The sequence below is a fragment of the Ursus americanus genome, chromosome 10 (assembly GCF_024610735.1).
Source record: "Ursus americanus isolate L20-20 chromosome 10, mUrsAme1.1.p, whole genome shotgun sequence".
NCBI classification, from domain to species: Eukaryota; Metazoa; Chordata; class Mammalia; order Carnivora; family Ursidae; genus Ursus; species Ursus americanus.
In genome coordinates, this window is record NC_142136.1 from 35,770,183 (window position 1) to 35,778,834 (window position 8,652).

Sequence of the window (8,652 nt, forward strand, 5' to 3'; positions counted from 1 at the left end):
ATCAAGGGAAAGCTTTTCCTTCTCTATATTTTCATTTCCGGTTCATCAAAATATTTTTATCTTGTTATTGTTGCTGGTTTATTATTATTTTACTATTTACTATATAGTTTTGCTTTATTTTCCTTCCTTTTTTTCCTCTGTTCTAACATAAACTTATTCACTTGAGAGCCATATAAAGATTATTTTAATTTTATTTTTTTATTTATTAGAGAGAGAGAGAGAGCATGAGCAAGGAGGAGAGGCAGAGAGGCAGACTCCCCACTGAGCAGGGAGCCCAACCTGGGGCTCGATCCCAGGACCCTGGGATTATGACCTGAGCTAAAGGCAGCCACTTAACAGACTGAGCCACCCAGGTGCCCCACTTGAGAGCCATAAAAAATAGGAGTAAGCTTCTATCTGTAAAATGGGGTTATTACTCTTTAATATGATTTAATATAATACCTGAAAGAAAATAAGTACATAATAAAGATTAGTCATTACCTGTATTATACACATTGAATAACTACAATTACATTATTTATTTAACTTTTAACCACATTTTATTTCTCTCTACTCCTTTCAAAAATATCTCAGGTATAGGGTGCCTGGGTGGCTCAGTTGGTTAAGTGACTGCCTTCAGCTCAGTCATGGTCTTGGGATAATGGGATTAGGACTGCATTGGGCTCCCTGCTCAGCAGGGAGTCTGCTTCTCCCTCTCCCTCTGCCCCTACCTCCCACTTGTTCTCTCTCTCTCTCTCTCTCTCAAATAAATAAATAAAATCTTTTAAATATATATATATGTATATATAGAGATATGTATATATCTCTATATATATCTATATCATGGAACAATATATCACTACTGTTTTTGTTTATATGAGAAACATCACCATTTTACTTGTTTTGAGAAGTGTAATTTAATTATATTTAATTATATTTATACCTCTTACTTAAATGTTATTTACCCTCAAGAATTACATTCTCTCCATATCTGATTGGAAAAGACATCCAATTCCCCCTAATAACTGAGCCATGGTTTATCTTTCAGTGGCAGTAGGTAATAATATAACAGTCTCTCTCACCCTCTCTCTTTTTTTGGTCTGTATTGTTCATAGTTGGCAGTAAAACTAGAGGCTGGAGTACCCATTAAGTTGTATATTTGATAGACTTTATAAAGCAATCTTCAATAGCAAATAAGAAAAAAAAAACAAAATTGAGCAATAAATAAAAGAACAAAATTGAAATGAATTGCACATTGGCTGGAAAATCATGAAGACAAGGAATAAGAACATTCTGCTTGTTTGTGAAGCATGCATCACCTGCTTTTCTTTTCTTTTTTTTGTAAAGGCTATTGGGGGGGATAATATTTTTTGTAGAAGAATGGTAATTATTAGATTTAAGTTTTATTTCCTTTTTTTGCTATGGTATGATACAATAATTTAAATTAACCATTGCCCTATTTAAACTTCTTCCTGTGTGAAATCACACTACCACCATACACCAGTAAAAGCTATAGAAAATACAACAGTTTTCATTCCTGCTTCTTTCTCTCTCTCCCTCCTGTCCTTTTTCTATCCCTCCCTCCCTCCAGTCCCTCACTTCCCCCACCCTCCTCTCTCTGTTCTTCAGCTATTACATTTCACTTCTTCTAGAAAAATGTTTTTACCTTGAACTCTATCCATTTGGGTTATTCAAGAACTGTCATTTATATCGACTTTTTCTTGACCAAAGTTAACTTTTTCAGTGGTAGATATTTCTCCACAATTGGACCTATCATTATACACTCATGTCATGAACTTTGATGATCCCCGGACCAAGATTTTAGCACAAAACACTCTTACTATTTCTATTAGAGTCTCAAGACTCACACAGGTACTTGGGACTCCTCCTATCTAGGTTTCGGAACATGTTTGGTGCAGGTAATATAATTCCATGAGTAGCTAGAGTGGGTTCCTGATTATCATTCAGGGCTAATAGAAACTGAGAGCAGACACAGAATGACTTCATACCTTCATACAGAAAAATTTTAAGCTCTTCAGATAAAGCACGTTCTCCATTATTCATGAATGGAAATAATAATTACACACACACGCATACACACATAAACATAATAAATGTTGCCTAAGCAGTCTCAAATTATCTGTGATAAGGATTCCTATTAATCTTTTCTTGTCTAATGCAGATGAATACTTCTGTAAAATACAATAAAAACATCACATCAATGTTAACTGTTCTATAAGTTTCTAAAGTTTATTTTCTATTTCTGTACTTGACTTGTTAAAGACTTGTAACAAATAATTTATAGCATATTACATTGACCTGAACATCTCTATTCCCACAAAATGTCACTGTATCTAATTGAGATTTTAGTGGAAGCAGCAAAATCAGAGTGTCATAAGCCAGAGATGATAAGAGTATATTTCTATTTTATATAAAGTCTGAAGGTATGTAAGCCAGGTATGGCAGCTCTGTATCATGGAGTCCCAAGATACCCAGGCTTCTTCCATTCCATTGTGGATATACTTGGGCTCTATTGGTTTTCCATTTGAGGAACCTGGGGGCTTTAGCACTTCGTCATCAGATAATAACAAGAAAGCGCTCATGTGAGCTATTGAAATTCCAAGCACCTGACATATATATAGCACTTCTGTCTCTAACTTATTAGCCAAAATTCAGTTTCAGGGCCACACTTAACTACAGGAAAGTGTTTGAGATGAAATCTTTATCCTGGGGAGTCTGACAAACTAAAAAGAGATACAGGATAGGGAAGAAACTGCAAGCTATAAGTATACTTCAAGCTCTTTGCATAGGTACAATTTAGTGTTTAAATGAGTTCCCAACAATAACACATTTGATTCATTACTTAAAAAAAATTCTATCTGAGGTTTATTTGCCCTCCAAAACTTTTTGAAGTGGTAGAGAACTATTTTTTCCCCAAAACTGGAAGTACTGGAGCTCAGTTTCTGCTCATACTCTATCTATTCCAGGAAATAAAATGCAGATTTAATTTTAAACAGTTCAATGACCCTCTCTATTAGATATGAGTGATAAAGTTCATTTCACTGCCTCCGTGACTTTGACATCACTGGACAATCATATCCTCAATAGTGTCATTTACAAAGGAGAACAAAGGAGGATCTATATTATTATCATTTTAACTTGACAAAAGCATATCACTTCTGGGATGGATTAAGTACTCGCATGGCAAATTTCATGGTCACTTTTGATATTTCAGGATGAACTTTTATAACATATGCCCTTTGAAGAACTAATACAAAAGGATAGTGCTTAAACACATCTGGAGGACTTTTTTCCTAATAAAATTTATAAAATTACAGTTGCCTAAAGTCATTATCAATGTAATTTGCTAATCCAAGAGAGCCACTGTGAAGAACAGAAGACTCACATTAATTTTAAGATACATGAAGATTAGATTTCTTTTGGACTTTTGGTAACAAGTCACATACAAATTTTGGCTTCCTGCCCAAAATTTCTTTCTTCCCCAGTGCCCAGATTAAGAAAAAAAAAAAAAAAAAAAAAAAAAGAAAGAAAGAAAGAAAGAAAGAAAGAAAGAAAGAAAGAAAGAAAGAAAGAAAGAATGAAAGGAAGGAAGGAAGGAAGAAAGAGTGATGGCTTGGATTAGGATATATTAGAGGGCACTGTTTAGATTACATTCTGAGGATTGGACATTAAATGGGATAAGTATATATGTACTAAAAGAAATATGAATTTACAGCATGTTTATTTCCCTAAGATTAGCATAATGCTTTAAATATGCATTTTCTTACATTGTGACCTTAAGGTTTGAGTTCTGTTTGCAGTTCAGACAGAAGTAATTCAATAGTTTAGGTAAGAGATGATTATATCTTGCATGAGGTTAGTGATGGTGAAGATGGAACAGATGTGAATAAATTAGAGCATCCAACAAAGGACTTAGTGATGGATTCTATTTATAGGGGAGAGGTAACAAGAGTGATGCCTAGGTTTCTAAGCTGGTGGAACTTAATGGATATTGGTACCATTCACTGAGATAGGGAGAACTGAAAGAGAACCATACTTTGAAATCAGTGTTGTGCACAATTTCAGAATGGGTGCAACAGAAAGCATTATTATCTGACACAATTACAAAGTGTGTTCTTAGAGTAGAAAGAAACCTTAGAAGTGATCTAGTCTATCATCTTAAATAATGACAGCTATACTATTTCTGCTTGGATGTCTCAAGTGATAATGTCCTCTTGGCTTTATAAACACAGAATCATACTTTTTAAATAGGCATCATTATTCTGATATTCTTCTTATGCTCAGACAACATCTGCCCCTTTGTAGAAGATAATAGCAATTTTGAAAGTAAAGTAGAGTTCTGTAAGGCTTTCTCTACCTGTTCAAAAAGATCTTGACACTTCTTAATGAAATATTTATTGCTTAGAATGGCAAACCTGTTCCCCTGCCTACCGAGGAAGTTGTATTTTAAAATGAGAAAAAATTAGAACCAATATACAGATGATGGAGACAATCAAACCCACAAAAGAAATGCCTTTTTTTTTTTAAATTAAACTGAGGTATACAATGAATGGGTTTGTATGGTTAAAAGATAAAGTGAGTATATTAAACATTTTATGGCTTATTTAAGCAAAAATCAATTTGAATGGGGCAATGCCTAACCAGAGGTGGTTAGGAATGCTCCACTGACTGGAGCCACCTATGGGCTCCCCAAATATGTAGCAGAAGTCATTGCATATATACCTGATCATTCTATACATGCGGTAGTTTATGCTCTTTCAACTTAATTACAGTTTGTTGATTTTTAAAACAGCTATGGATGCTTGCTTGTTTTTTGAATAATATCATACACCAAAAGCCATAGACACCAAGATCTTGAGGGAAAATAAATCTAAATACTAAGGATATTATTGAGACTGATGTTATTCTTTTTTTAAGAAACAGGTACTTAATATTTGTTTGTGTAGAATATTTTATGTAATATATGTTGTCAAAGTGTGAAGTGTCTGAGACTTTACCCTACTTGCAAGAAAACAAGTTAGTGTATGTAATTTCATGTATATTCCAGCAGCAGTACCAGATTGCAGAGAAACAGGCCATACACTTCTCACACCCAAAACACCAGCCTGGGTAGGATCTTGTGCCAGTTCTTTGAGTCCCAATCCTTACTGGAACAAACAGTGTCATAGTGTTGGAGATGTCACACTGGAACACACAGTGTCACAGTTCTGGAGGCTGAGAAGTCCACGATCAAGGCACCAACGGATCTGGCGTCTGGTGAGAGCCCACTTCCTAGTTCATAGACAGCTATCTTCTTGCTGTGTCTTCACATGATCGAAGTGGGGAGGGAGCCCTTTGAGGCCTCTTTATAGGGCACTATCCCATTAATGAGGGCTCTACCCTCATGACCTAATCACCCCCAAAGGCTCTGCCTCCTAAAACAATCACATTGGTGTTAGGATTTCAACAAACAAATTTTGGGGGACACAATCAGCCAATTGCCCACAGTGAGAATGAGGTATTATTTGGGTATGCAGTAGATTATATCAGAGGAGAGTTCCTCCAAAATTATAACACTAAGTGCTTACATTGGGCAGCTGGTATTCCATCCCATTAACCCTATGGGAGAAAAAGACTTTATTTTAATATAAAATGTCAAAGTGTCTTGTGCTCTGAGGAGGGGGAAGGTCTCTTGGTTTGTTACACTGACGTCTAATCAGATGTCTCTCAGGGGATGGTGTAAATCTTCAGGAAGATGAGGGGAATTTTTAATATCCTGAAATGTGTCTAGGGAGTGAAATGTTCTATTATTCCTTTCCTATGAAGACCTGAAACATACAGGACAAAAGAAAAAGAAAAAGACAACCCAGAGAAATCCAGGAAGAACTGGCATTATGCTTATACTAGAATCAACTAAGATTCTCATAGGTGCACAGGGTTTCTGAATGTAACAATGGCTCCTAATACTTCTCAAGGTCTCATCATGGTAAATCAAGACCCTGTCATCAAGACCATTCTTAGTGAATCTGTCATGGAGCTTCAGGCTCTTAATGAAGTAGATGATGAAGAATAAGAAGGAACTGTTAACAACCAGTCAGAAGAAAGCAAGAATGAATTAGATAACTCTAAACTCTCAAACAGGAATGCAGACATGTTTCTCCACCAACTAAAGGAAAATAATTCTAAGTTAATTAATAAACTGTGGATTGATATTCAGCAGAAAATAGCTACACAGTCACAAATAACAACCCCTCCAGGAACTCTTATCATCTGCCCCCTACGTCAGGGTGAATAAAAAGCTGACTCTCAATGCTACCAATGCTGTCAAGAGAACTCACACCAGGCTTCAATCTGAAGAATCTACTGAGACACTAGACTCAAGCTATATTGTGGGAAAAGTGTTAAACTCAAGGAAGCCAAAACAGTTGTTAAATAAAGTGAAAGGAAAACTGGATTTGGACGATCTTTCCAAGCAGAAGAAAACCATGTTAGCAGCCAGTACAGCCTTCACAGACTTTTCAAATAGCAATAAATTCAGGCTGGATGCCTTCAAACACATGATAAATGAAGTGGAATACTAAATGGAAGACTAGGAATGGTGGACAGGATGTGAGGTCAAGGGACCACAGAGTAGTCAGTCTTACAGGTTTGACTCTATCACTGGTGAGCTCTCTCTATTGCCTGGTTTGGTACCTAAAAGAAAGTGGGCTCCAGCTGCATAAAGTAGAGATAAGGCAGCAACTGAAACAAGTGTTAGGTGATCATCGAGAGCTCACTGATGCATTTACAGGAGAAATTCTTCTTACAGAAGAAAATACTGCTACCCAGGCAAGACTTCTGCAGTACATGGCCACACCAGATAAGCAACGTATATCACTCCCACATGCCATGAAGAACTGTCCTTTGATAAATAGGAACAAGAAAAGTCAGGCATCAGAAAGGGGATCCATGAGCAGGAAAATTATAGATAAATCAGAGAGCCCTGCTGTAAATACTAATGTCTCCACGCCATTGATGTTCAGAAGGGGAGAAGTGGTTGAGTTCCCACAGGAAAACTTGTCTGTTAAACTATCTCAGGTACCAAACTCCCCAGATGTTGTGAATCTGGCCAACAATTTTCCAGCACAGATATTTGAGCCTGGCAGCTCAAATAACACCACCAAGGCAGAAGATCAACTCAGAATTCTCTCCCTTGCAGTATGTATTAAGGAGGACTGCTCAAACTCGTGCTGCTCCATGAATTCCTCCAATTATGGAAGTGATTGAGAAGGAACAAAACTGAGAAAAGAAGACCTTACCTACTGGTGCAGACAATCAGAATTCAAACAAAGAGAGTTATCTCTTCATACTCAGTGGTGGAGGGTCTCTCACATGGGAGAAGATCTGGAGAACAAAGCCCAGTCTCCTTTTGTTAACCTCTTGAAGTCCTCTGCAGTTTCCACTCAAACACTCAGCAGGTCAAAACCCCCAATTTCTCAGAAAAGCCCCCAGTACTGGGAGATGGCAATAGCTTAAAACAAATGAGGCATCAATACAAAGAAAGGATATCATGCCCGAATTGCTGGGTTGACAATGCAGAATTCAGCTATCAAGGCACATCAGAATAAGAGTATTGGGCCAGGGGAAGAGCAAAGGGGATGGACTTCAGGAATTAAAGAAAGACAAGTCATGCAAGTGACATGACTGCTACTTTTGCAGCAACACAATCTCTAACACCAAGCAGCATGGAGGAACAGATTGCAGAAATGAATCAGCACAGTATGGATGCTCACGGAAAACTCTTGCAGAGCAGCAGACACTTGCTGGTTTGAATCTTTCCTCTCCACCAGTATCACCCATTCTGTCACCTCTTGGAACATGGACTGAAGGAGGAAAGAGGACAACTGAAGTACCAATTACATGAGCAGAATCCCCTGAAAGTTCAAAATATACTACTGTCTCTCCAACCAGTAGGATAAATATAAGATCTTCAGGGGCTACTAGGAATTCTTGTTCTCCATTAAATGCTACCTCAGGAACTGGGTGATGCACACCTCTTAATCCAAGAGCAAAGACTGAGAAACAAAATGAAGAAGGCTGGTTTGTTCTTTCTACCCACTTGTCATAAATGAAGTTAGTTGTACAGAGTTTGTTAGTAATATATCCTTGAGCTTCCACCCCCTTTTCCCTGCCCCTGCTTTCAAACTTTCATGTCCTTCTTTTAAATAAAACTTTTAGATCTTTTACAAAGATCTTATGACTTAAGAGGGGTAAGAGCAGGTGGGATCCTGGTATAAGAAGGTGGTGGTATATAATATGAACTTTGTGTTCATTTAGGAATAATTGGCTTTATTTATCGTAATAAATAAAGAGCCGTGGAGGTGTTTGTAAGGGGATAAAGAATATGGTAATTTAATATACATTTTCAAAAGATTACTATGGCTTATGTTTATCAAAATAGAAATAAACCTGCCAATATAAATGTATCTTCCAGTATCAATTCAAGCAAAGAGTAGCCCATAGAGAAGTAAAAAGTTAAGTGCAGACTTCTTATGTAACTAGTATTTCATGACTTATGATATCATATAAATATTATGATAGGCAGAATTCTGAGATAGCCTTAAGATGCCTAAATTCTACTGTGGTGCTGTACAGGCTACTCTCCTCTTGAGGAAAGGAATAATTTGTAAATAC

At 36.9% G+C, this 8,652-nt stretch overlaps 1 pseudogene; it reads left to right on the forward strand.

The window, feature by feature from the left end:
• The first annotated feature begins 1,885 nt into the window (after positions 1-1,885).
• LOC123800996 (spindle and centriole-associated protein 1-like) lies at positions 1,886-8,086 on the forward strand (annotated as a pseudogene).
• Positions 8,087-8,652: the final 566 nt, after the last annotated feature.